The sequence below is a fragment of the Borostomias antarcticus genome (genome assembly GCF_949987555.1).
Source record: "Borostomias antarcticus genome assembly, chromosome: 3".
Taxonomy (NCBI): domain Eukaryota; kingdom Metazoa; phylum Chordata; class Actinopteri; order Stomiiformes; family Stomiidae; genus Borostomias; species Borostomias antarcticus.
Window position 1 is genome coordinate 8,886,515 of NC_140236.1, and position 19,489 is coordinate 8,906,003.

A 19,489-nucleotide genomic window follows, 5' to 3' on the forward strand; every position below is an offset into this window, starting at 1 on the left:
AGACTGGTTATGTCCATGAGGCACACAAATTAGTCCTCTCCATTTAAGAGAGTGCTCCTAATCTCAGCTCGTTACTTGTATAAAAGACACCCGTCCACAGAAGCAATGAATCAGATTCCAAACTCTCCACATGGCCAAGACCAAAGAGCTGTCCAAGGATGTCAGGGACAAGATTGTAGACCTGCACAAGGCTGGAATGGGCTACAAGACCATCACCAAGCAGCTTGGTGAGAAGGTGACAACAGTTGGTGTGATTATTCGCAAATGGAAGAAACACAAAATAACTGTAAATCTCCCTTGGTCTGGGGCTCCACACAAGTTCTATTTCGTGGAGCTCCGCCCCACAGGGCTAGCTCCTATTGGCTAGCGAAACCCAGCTAGCTACATTGACTGAAGAAAAAAACATACACGCACCTGTGTCCAACCAGGTCCGGTGCACCACTGTATAAGCGGGCTACGCCCGCACATCTGCTCCTTCGAAATTTTCAGCTCGCATTGCTACTGGAGAAGATCAGAAGATGTCTACACAGCGGACCCAAGCGGACCTGGCGGCGTCCCTAGATGACCCCCTGCCGGTGCCGATGGATCCGCCGGATCGTTTCTGTGTCTGCGGCTCCCGCTACAGCGACGTGGGACACCACCTCTGCTTCCGCTGTCTGGGGCCGCAGCACGCCAGAGCGGGTCTGGCTCCGTCCCCCGCCTGCGAGATCTGCGCCCTCCTGGACCCCATGGAGAGGATGCTCCGGGCGCATTTCTTCGCTCCGCCGCCGCTGGAGACTGAGGGTCTGGTCCAGCTGGTCGGCGAGGACATCGGCGCGCCCCCGCAACAACCGGCGGCCCCGATTACCTCCCTCGCGCCTACGGATGATGAGGATGAGCTCTCCGGGGAAGACGAGGTTCTCTCTGCGTCGGAAGCCACTACGGCTAGTGGCGCCTCCTTCCCGGGGCGGGGTTCCTTCGATCGCGACCTGCCCCGGCTGCTGGAGAGAGCCGCGCATCACCTCGGTATCTCCGTCCCGGAGGTTGCTGCGACTACGGGGCTCCCACTGTGGAGCTCCGTCTGCTACGGGCGTCCCTCTCAGCCTGCTCCTCGTCTCCTGCCGGCTATGCCTGACCTGGAGGCGTTCGTCGAGGCTGAATGGGAGCGGCCGTTGGCCATCAGAGGTCCGCTTCGCCAGTTCAGCAGAGCTACGAGGGTAACCGGCTGGACTGACGTAGCAGCTATCGGCTCTCCTCCTCTGGAACCCGACATTGCAGCGGTCCTGGTGCCTGGTTCCTCCGCCTGGGGCTCGGCCAGGAAGCCTCTCATGCCGGACGTCAAAGACAAGACAACCCTGTCCTTGGCCGACAAAGGTTTCTCTCTGGCCGCGCAGGCCGTGGCTGCCTCCTCCTCCATTGCTATGCTGGCCATTTACATCGGCCAGCTAGCTACGGAGCAAACCCCCCCCTCTATGGATGAAGACAGGAGAGCGGAGATGGCCGAAGCCGCCGGAGCCGTGGCTCAGCTTGTGAGAATCTCCGCCTCCTGTCTGGGTGGAGTGATGGCCACGTCGGTGGTGCAGCAGCGCCACCTATGGCTCTCCCTGACTCGTCTGCGCGAGGAAAGCAAGAGTGTCCTCCTCAACTCACCGGTCAGTAGGGAGGGGTTGTTTGGGGCAGCTGTGTCTAAAATCCTGGAGCAGTGTCGCAGCCAGGAGCAGGACCGGCTCCTCCTCGCTCGCCACCTCGCGGCTCCGGGGGAGCGCAGTGTGCCGGCACGTCCGCGTGCTCCGGCTGATGCTGCCGCGACTGGGAGCAAGCGCCGGCGGACACACAAGACTAAACAACCTGCCACGGGGTCCCGCCCCGCTACGGCCCATGGACCGGCTCGCCCGGGCTCCTGGACTGCGCACGCGGCTCCTCCCCCGCGACCTCCCCCTGCCTACCCCGCCCAGGGTGCCGGGACCGGTCCGGCGTCTTCAAGCGCGCCCACCGCTCCGCCTCCGGCTTGGGGTAGGAAGAGGCGCACCTATTGACGGTGCGTGAAGATGCGTGACTGTGTTCTGCCCACACCACGCTCTGTTAAGAGCGGCGGTGAGCAAGTTTCCCTGTTCAATAAAACAAACACGATGCAACGTTATCAAGCTGGTTGTAATGTGCAGTCCGCATCTCCTCCCTTTTCAACTACTGTAATGTTCTCGGCTAGAGCCGCTGGGTCTTCTGTGAAAGAGTCAGAATTGACCACGGCAGGTCTCGCCGCAGCTGGGAGACCGGCTCGAGCCGCGGAGTCTTTTCCTGCTAAAGCAGACGTGACTCACGCGGGGCTCGCCGGCTCAGCTGATGTGATGTATTCGGCTAGAGCCACCGGGTCTTCCGTGAAAAAGTCGGAATTGACCATGGCAGGTCTCGCCGCAGCTGGTAAACCGACTCGAGCCGCGGAGTCTTTTCCTGCAAAGAGAGCAGACGTGACGCGCGCAGCTCTCGCCGGTTCAGCGAATGTAATATATTCGGCTAGAGCAGCCGGGTCCTCTGTGAGAAAGTCAGATTTGACCACGGCAGGTCTCGCCGCCCCTGTTCTAAACAGACCGGTTGGGTTTTTAACAGAGGGGATGTGTGCGCCCAGGCCAAGTGCTATGGCTGTACTGCCCTGTTCGAAGTTTTCTCGGGACCGACCGCTGGCGGGGTTTAGCGGCGAAAAAGATGCGCTAGACCCCCAGACGGCGTTCGTTCATTCGGGCCGAGCGTTCGAGCCTCTCCCTGTGTGTTCGACAGGTAGAGAGTTTTCACGCTCACCGGTCAGTGAGAATACTTCCGTGTTTACTGCCTCGGCTGGCTATTTAACACTGCCCGCCTCTCATGTCCCGTCTAGTCGGTCTGCGAAAGACGGCACCTTGCCAGATCATGCAAATGAGAAGGCGGGGCTTCCCGCGTTGCAACACTCCGCCGTTTTCTCTCAATGGGATGAGCGACGGCGGCTTGTTAGCAATGCGGACGGTGTCGGCTCACTTCCTCTTTTTGTGAATGAAGTGCTTCTTGACAGGAATGCCATTCATTCTCGCGCTGTTCAGGGACATGGAACTCCCAATGGGGATTTTTCATCTCCCTTTCGAGGGTGGCCCGCCTTGGGCCAGGACAGCAGAGTTTCTCAGCTGTCCGGTGGCGGTCAGGGCCAAATTGAACTATGGCAGGTTCCTCGATCTGTTCCCGCGATCTCCGGCACAACCTCTTTCCAACCGCTTCACAGTCTGGCAGGAGAGATGTCTCCTGGACAGCTGGTTGCAGCGTGTTCTACGGGAAGGGTATCTCATTCAGTTTTGTTGCCCCCCACCGCCCTTCATGGGCGTAGTGGAGACAGTGATACCGCGTCCCGCTCAGGCTGCCGCTCTGTCAGCAGAGATTGCAGAACTGATGGCGAAGGGAGCGGTAACTGTGGTCCCGTCAGGCCAGAGGGACGAGGGATTTTATTCCCGCTACTTCCTCGTGCCAAAGAAGACGGGGGGCGTGAGGCCAATTTTGGACCTCCGCCTTTTCAACAAAACGGTGGCGAATCTGAAGTTCCATATGCTTACGGTGCGACAAATGCTGGAGGCATTCCTTCCCGGCGATTTTTGCACCAGCATAGACCTCAAGGACGCTTACTTCCACATACCGATAGCTCATCGGCATCGGAAGTTTTTGCGTTTCGCCTACCTGGGTGTGGCGTACGAATATACCAGACTCCCGTTTGGATATGCGCTCGCCCCCAGAACCTTCTCCAATTGTGTGGAGGCGGCGTTGAGGCCACTGCGCCGGCAGGGCATCAGGATCCTGGCGTACCTGGACGACCTGCTGGTACTGGCTCCGTCGCCTTTGTTGGCTCTGATGCATACCGCCACGGTGGTGCGGCATCTCACCGACCTGGGGTTTGCAATCAACTGGGAGAAGAGTGCTCTGTGGCCGGCCCGTCAGATTGTTTACCTAGGTATCAATCTGGACACGAGCGCCATGAGAGCACGGCTATCCGATTCAAGGAGGGGAACACTGGAGAAGAGTCTCAGTGTTTGCCGTCCTTCTCGAAAGATCGCGGTTCTGTCGATCATGCGCCTTCTGGGTCTCATGGCAGCCGCCCATGTGGTAGTGTCACTGGGCCTTCTTCACATGAGGTGCGTGCAGAGATGGTTCGCGCGGCTTCGTCTGGACCCTGTGAGGCACAGACGGCGCCTTGTGCGGATGCCGGGGTCGTTGTCAGCAGACCTCGACTATTGGAGGGACCGGCGCGTAATAGCGCACGGTGTTCCAATAGGCAGGGTGTCGGCTCACGTCGCTGTCTTCACAGACGCGTCTCTAAGCGGCTGGGGTGGTACATGTCTGTCCCAGGCCGTAGGTGGTTTGTGGGCCGTCGGAGAACGGCGCCACATCAACCTCCTGGAGTTGGAGACGGTGCTACTGACATTGCGCCACTTTGTACACCTGGTACAGGGGCGCGATGTGCTGGTGCGGTCAGACAACCAGACCACAGTAGCTTACGTCAACCGACAAGGGGGAGTCCGCTCGCCAGCGCTTCACCGTCTGGCGGTAACGCTGTGGCGATGGGCTCATGTCAATCTCCGGTCACTGACAGCGCGGCACATTGCCGGCCGTCTGAACGTCGGGGCGGACCTGATGTCTCGGGGCGGGCCTCACCCGGACGAGTGGAGCCTACATCCTCAGGTAGTGGCTCAGCTCTGGACCCGGTTCGGCAGAGCAGGGGTGGATCTCTTTGCTTCGAGAGAGAACGCGAAGTGTCCCCTCTGGTTCTCTCTGAGACAGCAGGACCAGCCTCCGCTGGGCGTGGATGCGTTCGCGCATGCCCCCTGGCCGGGGGCGCTGCTGTATGCTTTCCCGCCGATGGGGCTGATTTTACCATTGTTGGCCAGGGTGCGGTCGGAGGGTGCATCAGTGATACTGATAGCGCCGGACCGCCACTGGGCGAGATGGTATGCAGAAGTGATGGCCATGACTACTGTAGAACCGTGGCACATCCCTCATTGGCCGAACGCTCTGTCCCAGGCGGAGGGCTCAATTTGCGCACCTCCAGTCTTGGGACGGCCGCTGGTGGCCTGGCTCTTGAACGGCGGAGATTGTCTGATAGGGGACTCTCTCCGGCCGTGATCTGTACAATTCAGAGCGCGCGCGCGGCTTCCACTGCCTTGGTTTACTCTGGCAAATGGGCTGCTTTTGCGCGTTGGTGTGAGGAAAGGGACTTCGCTCCCGAGTCATGCTCGGTCGAGGCGATTTTGGAATTCCTTCAGCACCTGATGGGTCATGGTGGCGGTTTGGCAGCATCCACTATCAAGGTGTATGCGTGTGCTATTTCCGCATGCCATGAGGGGTTCGCCAAAACTACGGTTTTCGGGCATCCCCTGGTTAAACGCTTCCTGGCCGGCACGCGCCGTCTTCGCCCTGTGCGTAAGGCTGCGGCGCCGCCTTGGGATTTGCTCTTGGTTCTGGATGCGCTATGTAAAGCGCCGTTCGAACCAATGGAGCGGATATCTCTCAAGTGGCTGTCGATTAAGACCGCGCTGCTCCTTGCTCTGACGTCGGGCAAGCGGGTCAGTGATCTGAGGGCGTTGACAGTTTTTCTCATCACGGGTGATGGGAGCAAAGCTGTGTTGCGCACGGATCCATCTTTCGTTCCGAAGGTGGTCCGGGGCGCCTATAGGGCACGGGATTTGGAGCTGGGAGCCTTCTATCCTCCACCTCATGCGAGCGAGGAAGAGGCCCGCCTGCATTTGTTGTGTCCTGTGCGTGCGTTGATGTGTTACGTCCAGCGCACGGCTGCGGTCCGCACCACCCCCCAGTTGTTGGTTTGCCACGGCCCAGGGAAGGTGGGTTCTCCGTTGTCGAAACAGCGTCTCTCCCATTGGATCTGTGAGGGCATCGCCCAGTCTTACGTGACTGCGGGTCGTCCTCTGCCTGGTGCTGTTCGGGCACACTCCACAAGGGGTGTGGCCACGTCAGTTGCCCTGTTCAATGGTGTGTCAGTGGAGGACATCTGTGCGGCGGCGACTTGGTCGTCCCCGTCTCCTTTTGTCCGTTATTACCTTTTATCCATGTCCTCTGTCTCTGTGGCGTCATCTGTGCTAAACACAGCCGCCGGTGCGAGCCAGCGTTAGACAGGGTTTTTCATGTAGGTGTTCGGCTCGAGTCGCCGGGTCTTCTGTGAAAGAGTCAGAATTGACCATGGCAGGTCTCGCCGCTACTGGAGAACCGGTTTGAGCCGCGGGGTCTTTTCCTGCTAGGAAAGCAGACGTGACTCACTCAGGTCTCACCGGTTCAGCTAAGGTAGGAGCGGGCCCGTCTAGTGACGTTCCGTTCCTGTTTATGTGTGAGGCTGGGACGGGCTTGTTACGGAGTAACCGCTTTGGTCCAGCTCTCGCCCCACGTACCTCTCCTTGCCCTCGGCTGTGATAGACTGAGTGTGGCGGGGTGGGGCCAGTGCTTGGGTCGGATCAACTGTTAGTATGGTCTCGCCTTGGAGCCCTGGCTTGTGTCCTGACTGGTTTCCCTTACTGGGGCCAGCAAGAGTGTATGGTGCGGTCGTGTAGCTCCGCTTATGCCAATAGGAGCTAGCCCTGTGGGGCGGAGCTCCACGAAATAGAACGATGGTTACGTATTGTAACCCTAGTTCTATGAGTGGAGCGGAGCCCCACAGGGAACAGACTTGCTGCCCCGCAGTCTGCTCGCTGAAAATTTCGGTTAGGAGCAGATGTGCGGGCGTAGCCCGCTTATACAGTGGTGCACCGGACCTGGTTGGACACAGGTGCGTGTATGTTTTTTTCTTCAGTCAATGTAGCTAGCTGGGTTTCGCTAGCCAATAGGAGCTAGCCCTGTGGGGCTCCGCTCCACTCATAGAACTAGGGTTACAATACGTAACCATCGATCTCGCCTCGTGGAGTTTCAATGATCATGACAACGCAGAATCAGCCCAGAACTACACGGGAGGATCTTGTCAATGATCTCAAGGCAGCTGGGACCATAGAAACCAAGAAAACAATTGGTAACACACTACGCCGTAATGGACTGAAATTCTGCAGCGCCCGCAAAGTCCCCCTGCTCAAGAAAGCACATGTACAGGCCCGTCTGAAGTTTGCCAATGAGCATCTGAATGATTCAGAGGAGGACTGGGTGAAAGTGTTGTGGTCAGATGAGACACAAATCGAGCTCTTTGTCATCAACTCAACTCGCTGTGTTTGGAGGAGGAGGAATGATGACTATGACCCCAAGAACACCATCCCCACAGTCAAACATGGTGGTGGAAACATTATGCTTTGGGGGCGATTTTCTGCTAAGTGGACAGGACAACTTCACCACATCAAAGAGAAGATGGACGGGACCATGTACCATCAAATCTTGGTTAAGTGCTCAGCCAGGGCACTGAAAATTGGTAGTGGATGGGTATTCCACCATGACAATAACCCAAAACACATGGCCAAGGCAACAAAGGAGTGGCTCAAGAAGAAGCACATTAAGGTCCTGGAGTGGCCTAGCCGGTCTCCAGACCTTAATCCCACAGAAAATCTGTGGAGGGAGCTCAAGCTTCGAGTTGCCAAACGTCAGCCTCGAAACCTTAAAGAATTGGAGAGGATCTGCAAAGAGGAGTGGGACAGAATCCCTCCTGCGATGTGTGCAAACATGGTGGCCAACTACAAGAAATGTCTGACCTCTGTGATTGCCAACAAGGGATTTGCCACCAAGTACTAAGTCATGTTTTGCGAAGGGGTCAAATACTTATTTCACTCATTAAAATGCAAATCAATTTACAACTTTGTGGTGTGTTTTTCTTTTTTGTTATTCTGTCTCTCATTGTCTAAATAAACCTATAATTAAAATTTTAGACTGATAATTTCTCTGTCAGTGGGCAAACTAACAAAATCAGCAGGGGATCAAATAATTATTTCCCTCACTGTAAACCTAACATTGACTTTGACCCAGTGAATCTGAGACAGTTTGAACCCATCTTTCAGAGAGAGCTCAACATGGAAGGAACTCACCAGTGACCAAGAAGGCAAGACGCCACTACTAAGAGGATGCTGATCCCTGTTCTGGATCGGTCAAACGTTCAACAACATGGACATCAACAAAGATCAGTCCCCTATATGAAGATGTTGTTGAAGCTCCTAGATCTCTTCACATGGGTCCAGGTGACTGAAGATGAGGACATGCCCAGTGTCTTCATAAGTTTCTCTGATGCCTCAAGAGGATCAAATCTGTTAACCTACCAAGATCCCTGGGATCATGACCAGCAGCTGCCTGCCCTCTGCTGGTTGTAACATGAAACTGCTTATGCTGAGCCTGTGCTCAGGAACCTGTCGTCGTGGTGACCATGTTGAGGCTGATCATACAGTAGATCAGGATCCTCAGTTTGAGCAACTCCATCCAGATGATCGGAGGGTTTCCTAGCCATTACCCGAGTCCCCGGCCGAGTCCATGTGCTTACTTCTTACTACAGTTATAGTCTTCAAGAGGCCATTTAATCTGGAATTGACCTTGGAGAAACAAGACCTCTGGATGTCACCTGAGAACTTGTGTGGACCTTGATTGACCTTTGACCCGCAGAGGCAAGAACCTTGAGAACATCATATCCATGGATTGCAGCACCTCAGCCTGTAACTCTATCCAAACAGTGAGATGGTCCAGGAGAAGGAGCATGAATTGGCACTGGAGCCACAGACTACCGAAGAGGCCACCAAAATCACTGAGGAGGCCATCAAAGTCATCAAGGACGTGATCAATGCCACTGAAGAGGTCAACATGGAGGTCATTATAGACACATCTGGTGTGCCGTCAGAAGCTGTGCACCAGGCTGAAGCTCTCAAGCACTTAACACCAGGAGGAAGATAAGAACAACAACATGGCTGCCGTCATGGACTCTCCAGTCAAGCTGCCGGCTACTCTCTCTGAGTGAAAATCATGTACCGTGATCATATAGTGGACATTATAGATACAAGTCAAGTTAAATGGTTGTGCCATTTGTCTTCTCTGTCTGTCTGTCTGTCTGTATACTCCTGCTGAAAGAGAAGGATCACCATGTGGTTGAACTCAACATGACTTATCTCACTGAGCTTATCCATCACCGGTCCTCAGGTGAGACGTTGTGAAGTGAGTGGGGACATGGTCGAGATCTGTATTTCATATGATATTATCATTGACATTCATTCTCATTACCTCCACCCTAGCGACAGTGCAGGGTGAGAGGTAATGTTTTCGTTGGCGTGTGTGTGTGGGTGTGTGTGAATTTGTGTTCATGTTTGTCTGTTAGCAGGATTATGCAAAAACTACTGGACCGATTTTCACGAAACATGGTGGAAGGGTGTACAGGTAGAATGTTCCAACTTAGAACCCATTCGATTTTGGAGCGGATCCATAGCACGGGGAGGGTCCATGGGCTGCCCACACACGGCCGGCCATTCACCTCCATTCATTTTTTGAACCAGGATTATGCAAAAACTACCTCACCAATTTTCATGAAACTTGGTAAAGGGGTGTAGCATGAACCAACTTACAATCCTTTAAATTTAGGAATGGATCCGAATCCACAAATGAAAACAAAATTAGAATGAAGCCAGTTCCCTGTGTGGGGGTGCTAGAGACACGGGGTTTGGACTGGGGTGTGCGGGGGAAGAGCACGGAGTGCACCGCATTGCCCCCCGCCGGCTGTCATCCGAGCATACAGCCAAAGCATACAGCCACCCATTCACCTCCAGTCATTTTTACCTCCGCCCCCGCGAGGTACGAGGCAATCCTGCTAACACGAGGCGCCTAAACATGGCCTGGATGGCCAGTCACCTCCATTCATTTTTTGGACTAGGATTATGCAAAAACTACCAGTCTTCTTTTCATGAAACTCGATGAAGGGTGTAGCATGGGCCAATTTAGGGCGATACACGCACGCACGTATGCACACGCACGCGTACACACACACACACACACACAATCATATAATAGTAGTATTAGTATTAGTATAAATATATAATAAAATCCTAAAGCACATCAATAATAATAACAATAATATTAATAATAATAATTTATTATACTTTTTTTAAAGATTTTTCTTAATCAGACATCTTAATCTAAATAATTTGAATCACGATATTTGTGGTTGAAAACAAAACAACAGTTCTACCAGTTTTGAGTTATACCACTGAGTTCCATGTTATGCAATGATTTACAACAGTAAAAGTTCTGGACCTTTCTATCCCCAGCCGGCCACTTAACCTCCCGAGCCAAATGCCACCCCGATATAACTCATTCTTTACAAATCATTTGCGAATTATTAATGGGCTATGCAAAATGTGGGGCAGGTTTTTGAAGATTTCACAATGCTATTCATCCAATTCAATAGTTTTGACTCAGAGAGTTGCTATCCATTAATGTACCACTACATCTATCTATGATCTCTTCCAATATCATCTATTTAATCTAATCATCAGTCTCTATTTATTGACCGTGTGCCATACCCTCAGGTGCCCAGCAGGGGGAGACATATGTTGGGCTTTGGTTTGAGCTTCCTCTGTTAGATGAACTTTTGAGTTTTTTTTTTTTTACACATTCAGATTTGAACAAAATTATAAAGATTATTCCAGATATATCACAAAGACCTAGAAAGAGTGTATATTTTAATACAGAAAAACTTACAATATAGGTCTATGAAGTTTCCATAACATTTGAGTATAGCACAGTCAGATTAATGCAATACTCTACTCTTCATTTTGAATTTTATTTAAAGTTATGGGTGTATTATTGGAATATATAACACAGAAATAACCATTTGCTGTAGACTAAGTGCTTCCAGTACTCTTAAACAGTACTGGACAGGTGTCAGTCCATATGAGCGATATTCAATCTCCAGTGAGTTACCAGTACCTCTGGTCCTGTATTAGTGATGGTGCAAATCTACCGAGTAATCTGCCTAGTCTACTGTGATGCCGGCATTCCCTATGGACAACCATGGAGCCTGAGTTCTGGTCTTGGTCAGATTAGCTGGAGACCATCAGCGCTGGTGGGTGGGCCTGTCCAATCCATGGAGGTGTGTGTGTGTGGTGGTGGGGGGGGCAGTGGCTGTTATGGTCTTTCTGCTCGCTGTCATCGCCACTCCCCCTCACAGATTGATGAGTTGATTGTGCGGCTGCTGCCAGTGTGTCTGTGCCCTGGGCGAGGGGTGTCCCGGTTACGCCAGGGAATCCCAGCTATGGCACCCGCCCCGGGGGGGCGCTATTGTGGCCGGCCTGCAGGGGGCCCCGGGGGCCGTCGGCCTCAGGGAGCAGCTCTGACCCACATACTGCTGTCACACCCCTGGAGACACAGCAATGGGGTTTTGGGGGGCGGGTTTGGGGTGGGAAGGGGGTTAGCCTGGTCCAGCACACTCAGCTAAATGGACCTGGGATTGGCTTGAAGTCAACTGTGGCCAAGCTGTGTGGTTCTCTACACTGTCTCCACAAGTCCGTCAGGATGTGTCCATGTTTCCAATTCTTAGGAAGGCTTATATAATAAAGGCATGCAAGTCTCTGAGTTGAAGTTGTATGCAAACATACAGCCCCAGTTTCAAAGAGGATTTAAAGTAACGCCCTTGTCCTGGCCCCTATCCTAGCCATGTCCATCACTGCGTTTTTTAATTATCACGTTGACAATAACTCACATCAATCTGGCTTATTGTAGTCGGCTAAAGCCGGAGCCAAAAAGTACTTTTGCAAGTCAGTATCTGGAACTCAGGGTCAGAAATTCAACAAAGCCACCCCCCTCACCGAACCTCTAGGAAGCCAAGGGGCAACCGATCTGAAACCAACCCCCCTGTGAGGACATCACACAACTCAGGAGGACTCTGAAGGAGCTACTAGAGTACATGACCTGGACACATCACAACATGAAGGCGACATGACAGCATCATCAAGAGACAAAACATGTATTGGTCTTGTTTTATTTTATTGTTATATACTAACTTAAGCATTGGTGTCGACAAACAACTCGTAACCAATCTGCTAATAGCAACATAATCAGTACAGTGGGCAAATATTATCATGACATTTTATTTTAGGGCCTTTTTCTGTCAGTGGCGAAGTTAAGGATTTTTTTTTTACTATTGAAACTTATAATGGCTTGAATTTTTTATTAATTTTATTTCACTACTTAGTTTTGATTAACTGGTTAGCCTACGTTCCGACCATACTAAAATTGAATGGGCCTATGCCTGCTGTATAGATGGTATAGTACAGTAAGTTCCTATTGAGTCATACAGTTATTCCAACCTTCATGGGTAACAAAAATGCTTTAGGTTTACTGATAGCATGTACTTAACTGTACTATTACATTTCAATGCATATTATATCTGTATGATGTGTAAGGGACAAATAAAACTGACTTGATACTTTAATAATTAACCTACACATATTTCACATGATATACCAGGCATCTGTGTAATCCACTGACAATAAAATACAAATGTTTCTAACTGACTTTAATGTGATACAGTAGATATAAATTAGACGGCATTAGGAGTTCTAATTTGATGATGATTCCACCACATCAGATTTAATTTCTATAAAGTTACCACAAAATAGTGGCCTGAACCATAAAACACACTCCTTATGAAAAATGTAAATAGTGTTTGAGAATAGTTTTACATATTATACTTTGTAGACCGTTTCATATTTTACAACACAGATCAGATATTTTCATGCTAGATAGAGGATCAGAGTATGGTTAGGTCATAGACTGTACAGTACTAGTTCTGATACCCAGTGGAGAATGCAATCACTAATTGGCCACCTCTTGTTATGACTGTGTTGATTAGGACCCAAGGACACAGGAGACAGAAGAAAAATGCAAATGCCCAAAGGGCGATTTAATGTGAACAAGGCAACCAGGCAACAAAGTCTGTAATCCAAATCAGAGTCTATCATCAAAAAGGGGTCAGGTGATCAACAAACACAGTCCAAACAATCCGTAATCCAAGGTTGTATAGTTGAGGTCCAGAAGAGGGGTCAGGGAGTCCAAGTATCAGTCCAGAGGTAGCTAGGCAGACAAGCCAGGGACTGCACTGGGTCTGGAGGATTAACGTAAAAAACGTCATGAGTAACACTGAAACACGAAAGGTCAAAGGAGACTAGTATGATCATCGAGACCGTCCGATGAAACGTGACGCCAGCTTCCCGGAGGTGATGTTGAGAGGCAGGTTGGTGGAAGAGGGCCATACCTGTTGTCCGGGCTGATACGCCGGGGCTGGAGTGCGTCTGCCGTTGGCACCGCGGCTCGTGCGCTCGTTGGCGCAGAGCAGAGCGGAGTGCACGGGCGGTAGGGCTGCACGATTATGACAAAAGATAATAATTGCGATTATTTGCTTCAAAATGGTAATTGCGATGAATAATTGTGATTAATATTTAATATATAATATTAATATATAATAACCAAAATGCTCCCAAATCACAGACGTTAATCCCTTTCTTGCTACTAACTCACTGACCTCGTTTTCGCTCATTTTTTCACTACTCATGGCTGCAGGTACTCTTGTGACACTTGTCTTGACCTATTGCTATCTGTCTTCTTCTCAGTGAAATTGCTATGCACAGCGCACTCAGCGGGAACGCATGTGATTAGTCAGACAGCATAAGCGCCTGTGATTCGTCCATGCAGTCCTAGCACACTCAATTCAAAGCAAAATTATTAATCACATTAATTGCGGCCTTTTGCGATTAGTTAATTGCGGAGGTCATAACGATTTCGATTAATTCACGATTAATTGTGCAGCCCTAATGGGCGGCACTGGTGGAGTTGGCCGCACTAGAAGGACGACTTGCCATTGGAAGCGCTGGTACCAACGTTCAATGAGTATTCTGTCCAAGGCAGGTCCCTGCTCCAGGAGGACGGGTGGAGGGAAGAGGCACAGTGGAGAGCCGACTCCAGACTCTGGTAGGCCCTCTCTGCCTGACCATTAGTCTGAGGGTGGTAACCCGAGGAGAGGCTGACGGTGGCCCCGATCCCGGCACAGAATACCCTCCAGACCTGGGACGTGAATTGGGGTCCACGGTCAGACGCGATATCCTGGGGCAGGCCATGGAGGCAGACGTGCTGGGTGAGGAGATCTGGAGTTTCAGCCGAGTAGGGGAGCTTGGGGAGGGCCCCAAGGTGCATGGCCTTTCAGAACCGGTCCACGATGGTGAGGATGATGGTGTTGCCATGAGAAGGGGGGAGACTGGTTGCAAAGTCAAGGGTGACGTGCGACCAAGGGTGGCTAGGCACGGGAAAAAGTTGCAGTAGGCTAGCCGGTGGCTGGTGGTAAGTCTTAATGTGGGTGCAGACTGTGCAGGCGGTGATAAACTCCCTGATGTCTGCTGCCATGGTGGGCCACCAAAACCGCCGGCACAGGAAGGAGAGGGTATGGTGTACCCCTGGGTGACAGGTGAAGCAGCTGGCATGGCACCACTGAACAACCCTGGACCGGACCGCTTCCGGGACGAAGAGGCGGTTGGTTGGTCTGGTTCTTGGATCGGGTTGACTGCGCTGGGCCATCCTGACCACTGCCTCGACTTCATGGTGATCACCCCGATCACTTGGGAGGCGGTGAGAATGGTGTCCAGAATGAACGGGTCCTTCTCTGCTGAGTGGAGTCGAGACAATGTGTCAGCCTTGGTGTTCTTGGACCCCGGATGGAATGTGAGGTGGAAGTTGAACCGTTTGAAGAACGTCGGGAATTCAGCCGCCTGGCCGACCTGATGTACAGGGCTTGTCAGGGCTTTGTGATCTAACCCGTCAGTGATGGGGAGCTCTGCGCTATCCAGCCAGTGCCGCCACTCCTGGAAAGCCTCCACAACAGCCAGCAGCTCCCTGTTGCCAATGTCATAGTTGGCCTCTACCGGCATGAAATGGCAAGAGAAGAAGGTGCATGGGTGCATCCTCTGATCAGGTACTGACTGCTGTGAGGGGACTCCACCGACGCCTGTGTCTGAGGCGTCCACCTCCATGGTGAAGGGCCTCGAGAGGTCGGGATGGAGCAGGACCGGCACGGAAGTGAAGCACCTCTTGAGGTCAGGCTGCAGGTGTCCATGTGAAAAGGCACTGAGAGGATGTGAGAGCGGTGAGCGGAGCAGCCACTCAGCTATAGTCCTGGATGAACCTTTGGTAAAACTTTGCAAAACCGAGGAAACTCTGAAGCAGCTTCCGGCTGGTGGGTTGAGCCCACTTGACGACATCCTGGATCTTCTTAGGGTCAGGCCGAGTCTGCCCACCCCTCCACAATGAGTCCTAGGAACTCCATGGAGGGAGCGTGAAAGGTGGACTTCTTGGAATTGATGAAGAGGTGGTTTTCCAGGAGACGCTGGATGATGAGACGGACATGCTGGATGTGTTCCTCAGTGCTCCTGGAGAACACCAGGATGTCGTCGAGGTAGAGCACCACAAAGAGGTCCAACATGTCCCGGAGGATGTCGTTCAGGTGAGGCCAAACGGCATGGACTGGAATGGAGCTTGATGGCACAATCGTAGGGACGGTGTGGAGGGAGAGTGTAGGTGCGCTTCTTGCTGAAGGCTTCACGCAGGTCATGGTAGAGCGCTGGTACAGTGGACAGGTCAGGGGGCGCAGGAGCTGTCTGGTCTGGGAGAGAGGGCATTTGGGCAGCGCGGAGGCACCGTGCGTGACAGGCCGTAGGTGATGTGTGGGACTTGGAACTCCAGCCATGGTTGACCCAGAATGAGAGGGGCGTTGGGAGACTTGAGTACGAGGAATTGGAACACCTCCAATTTCCTGAGATAGTGAGGGTGATAGGTTTGGTGCGGTGTGTAATGGGACGCAGGCTGAACTGGCGAGAGGGGATTCCAGCGTGGTGAGAGGGAGAGCCGCTTTGCAGGATAGGTGAGCATCTATGAAGTTGTCATTGCCGGCTGAATCGATGAGTGCATCGATGGTGAGTGTCTGTCCCTGCCAGGCGAGGGTAACTTTAAAGATGGCAGGACCGACAGATGGTGGGTAATGGGATTTATACGACTCAGCAGGAATCCCCAGTCAGCTGGCGAGCCTAACTCTTTTGGCAGCATGGAACAACTGTCTCTCAAATATCCTTTCGCAGGACACACCAGGGCCCTGGAGGGGGAAGAGGGCTCTCCTGTGCACAGTGTTGTCGATGTGTGTGCATAATAGCTGTCCCCTTTACAATCTACTGTGTACCGTGTGTGTGTATGTGTGTGCCCGTGCATACGTGCGCACATTGCGTGCCACCTGCTGGCTGCTGTGGGTAGTGCTATGACTAATTATCACTAATTTGCCATTTAGGCAGCCCTAATTAGCCTACCTAATAAAAAAATCCGGCCCTGTCACCATCTGGTTCGGACCCCTGCCGGTATCCATGGCAAATATGAATGCTGTCAGGCCAACAGTGTCAGAGGAAAATGGGAAACAGAGATACAGAGATGCAGACCTGAGATACAGAGGCTTGCTTATTTTATGTGTTAAATATGTCCAACCGTGTGGAAGCTAAGTCATGCCCTGAGGTGAGGAGTCTGTGGGGATCATTTGTAGATTTTACTGCTGAGCTCTCGACTTCCGCTGCTGTAGGCCTAGTTCGGGTACTTTGAGGCTTGCACTTGAGATGGAATGAGTATTCCTGAATAGCACAGGCGAATGAAATCCAGCTCTGCAAAGCTTCACACAGCAGTGCTTTGGATTTCCATGTTCTTTAGCCGAGCATGCACTATGAACAATGCACTCTAGATAGAACGAACGTCTCTCGGAATGAAGAGCAAGGCAAAAACCCAATGTCCAGTAGCTACATAATACAGTATCATACTACAATGAATCCCTGATTTGGCTGCAAACCGCTGACATTTCAATGTGAAATTTGCTTCTAGAAATCTTGGAGTAATTTTTAGCTGAGACCAGCTGGTCTATAGCTCGCTCGGTCGGTGGGACGGTCCATGCGTGCTGCACATGAGCACTGCACATGCAAGTAGCCTAATACAATCTTGCTTCTTCCAACTTTAGCCTCATGTCACTCTCCTGGTTTCTATTTACTGTTCAGTACTTGGTTTTGGGTCTATAGAGCCTGCTGTCCAACTTAGAAACCTTTCAAAAATCAGATCATTCTCTTCATCTAATGATCTAGAGATAGTAATTCATGCTTTTAATTAATCACGGCTTGATTACTGCAACTCTCTTTATACAGCCATGTCTCACACATACAATTAATTTAAAATTCAGCATTTAAACCAAGAGAAGTCATATAACCCCTATCTTAGCCTCCCTTCATTGGCTTCCAATTATGATGATACTGTGCCAATGACTCCAGGCATATATAGGCAACATGAGCAAAAGTTTGTGTTGGGTGCCTTGGTGTCAGGGGTAAAGTTACACAACTGGGTCAAAGGACACCCGCACATACTTGGAGCTAACAAGCCATCCCCCCCAAAAAACATCACAAGGCTGAGATCTGGCAAAGAAAAAAAGTCCCTTTATTCAGGACATCAGAACAATGCATGCCATGGTACAGTGCAAAAGTATAAAAAAAGGGCTGATGTGAAAAAATCAAAATCAAAAAATGTTCAACAAAGACATCGAGATGTCTTTGTCCTCTATATATTGTTGAACATTTTTCACTGTAAGCAGAAGCACCGATCATGGTCAAGTGACTGAAATCTTTTCCCTCCTGTCTTTTTATTTTATTGTGCACTGTACCATGGCATGAATAATCTGGCAAAACATGGTCTGGCGCCAGATTATATATCTGACCTTCTAATTCTTTACACAGACCGGCGTCTGAGATCATTGAACAAAGCCAGACTGTTCCGGAGAGGTTAAAATCTAAAGGTGATCAAGCTTTTTCTGTGAGAGCTGCTAGGCTCTGGAACAGTCTGCCAAAAGATGTTACACTAGCTAATTCTTTATCATACTTTAAATCTATTCTGTTTAGACATGCATTTAATTAGTGTCACCATTTTCCCTGCATAGAATTTGATGTACAATTGTATTAATTTAGTACCTTTTGAACTGTTTACATCTGACTTGTTTAAATATGCTGTGGAGCCCCCAGGTTGCCAATGCCCTCCACATGGTCTGGGGAGGGACTTCAGCACCATGGACAGCGACTGAGACGTGGTGGACAATCAGTTTCTTCACTCCCAGCTGCTGCCTGTTGAGTCTCTCTCTGGCACCAGTCCTCTTCTCAAGGTTATAGACTACTCATGAGCAGAGCCGACTCATGATGAACATTTTCGCTCGGGAGAAGCTGAATTTGGACTGTATAGCCTACAGTACACTTCTTAACAAATAACATGGTGCATAAACAAGATGCCCATCTAGTGCTTGCTATTTCATGTCTGTGCATTTGTTTTCATCATTAGAAAGCCTGCCAGTTGTCTGCAATAGGCTACGGTCGGGGTCCTCTGTACGGACCAGCACAAACTCTTGCTTTTTTGATGCACACAAAATGTAAGCCTAGTCACAATTTTGTGTTTAATTTTGTTTCACTTTACTGAAAATAATCGGTAATCTGTAGGGTTCAGTTCAGGTCCTCCAGAATTTTGCATTAACATGTGTTTATAATGAGTTAAGATGCATATCTCTGCTATTAGCCTACCAGTGCTACAGTCTTGTGCTCCACCGAGTTGAAGAGTCTATCAGGCTGGAGAACCGAACCACTACCTTGATTGCATGTGTCATTATTGGTTTTGATTTGTAAGTAATATACTTAACTATAAGTTATTTGTGTTGATTATTTGAGATGTCAATGGCATAGATTTGTCGAGTTTTGTGGCCAGCTAGCTAGTGCTAGCAATTTGCGTTAGTGCTAGCAAGCTAACGTTATTTAGTGCTGGGGGAAAAACGTTGGTAAGGTAAATCCTTGATTCCACAAATTGCTCTGTATTTTGGCATTGTCTGTGTTTTTCTTCAATAGCAAATATAGCTAGATACATACTGACATATGTTCTGAATGACAAATGTTCGGTCGAGAGATAATGATGGCTACCGCTGTTGTTCTGCCGAATTCCGATGCCGTTCGCCTACTCCCGATATATTTCAGTTTCATGTTTCAATGCATGCTGGTCAATTGAGTCTTTCAAAATAACAGCGTCTGTAGCCACCACATTCAGTTTATTGAACTTATTACTAAATATAATGACATTTTCTGGTTTGGTTGAAGTTCATTGTAAACAAAACACATATTAAATGTGTTTAGAGGCTACAAAATCATAGACTTGAATTCTCCTTTAATGAGACACAAAGGCACGCAGAGCTGGGTGTTTAGCTGCTTGGTGACACCAACTCAAGCTCAACCTGGACAAGACTGAGCTTCTGTTCCTCCCGGGGAAGGAATGCCCCCACCGGGACCTGGCCATCACCATTGAAGACACAGTGCTGACGCCGACTGTGAGGAATCTGGGTGTGACCCTGGACGACCAACTGTCGTTCTCCGCACATATCACATCCATCACAAGTTCTTGCAGATTCCCGCTCTACAATATTAGGAGGATTTGCTCTTTCCTCACTGACAAAACAGCGAAGGTGCTC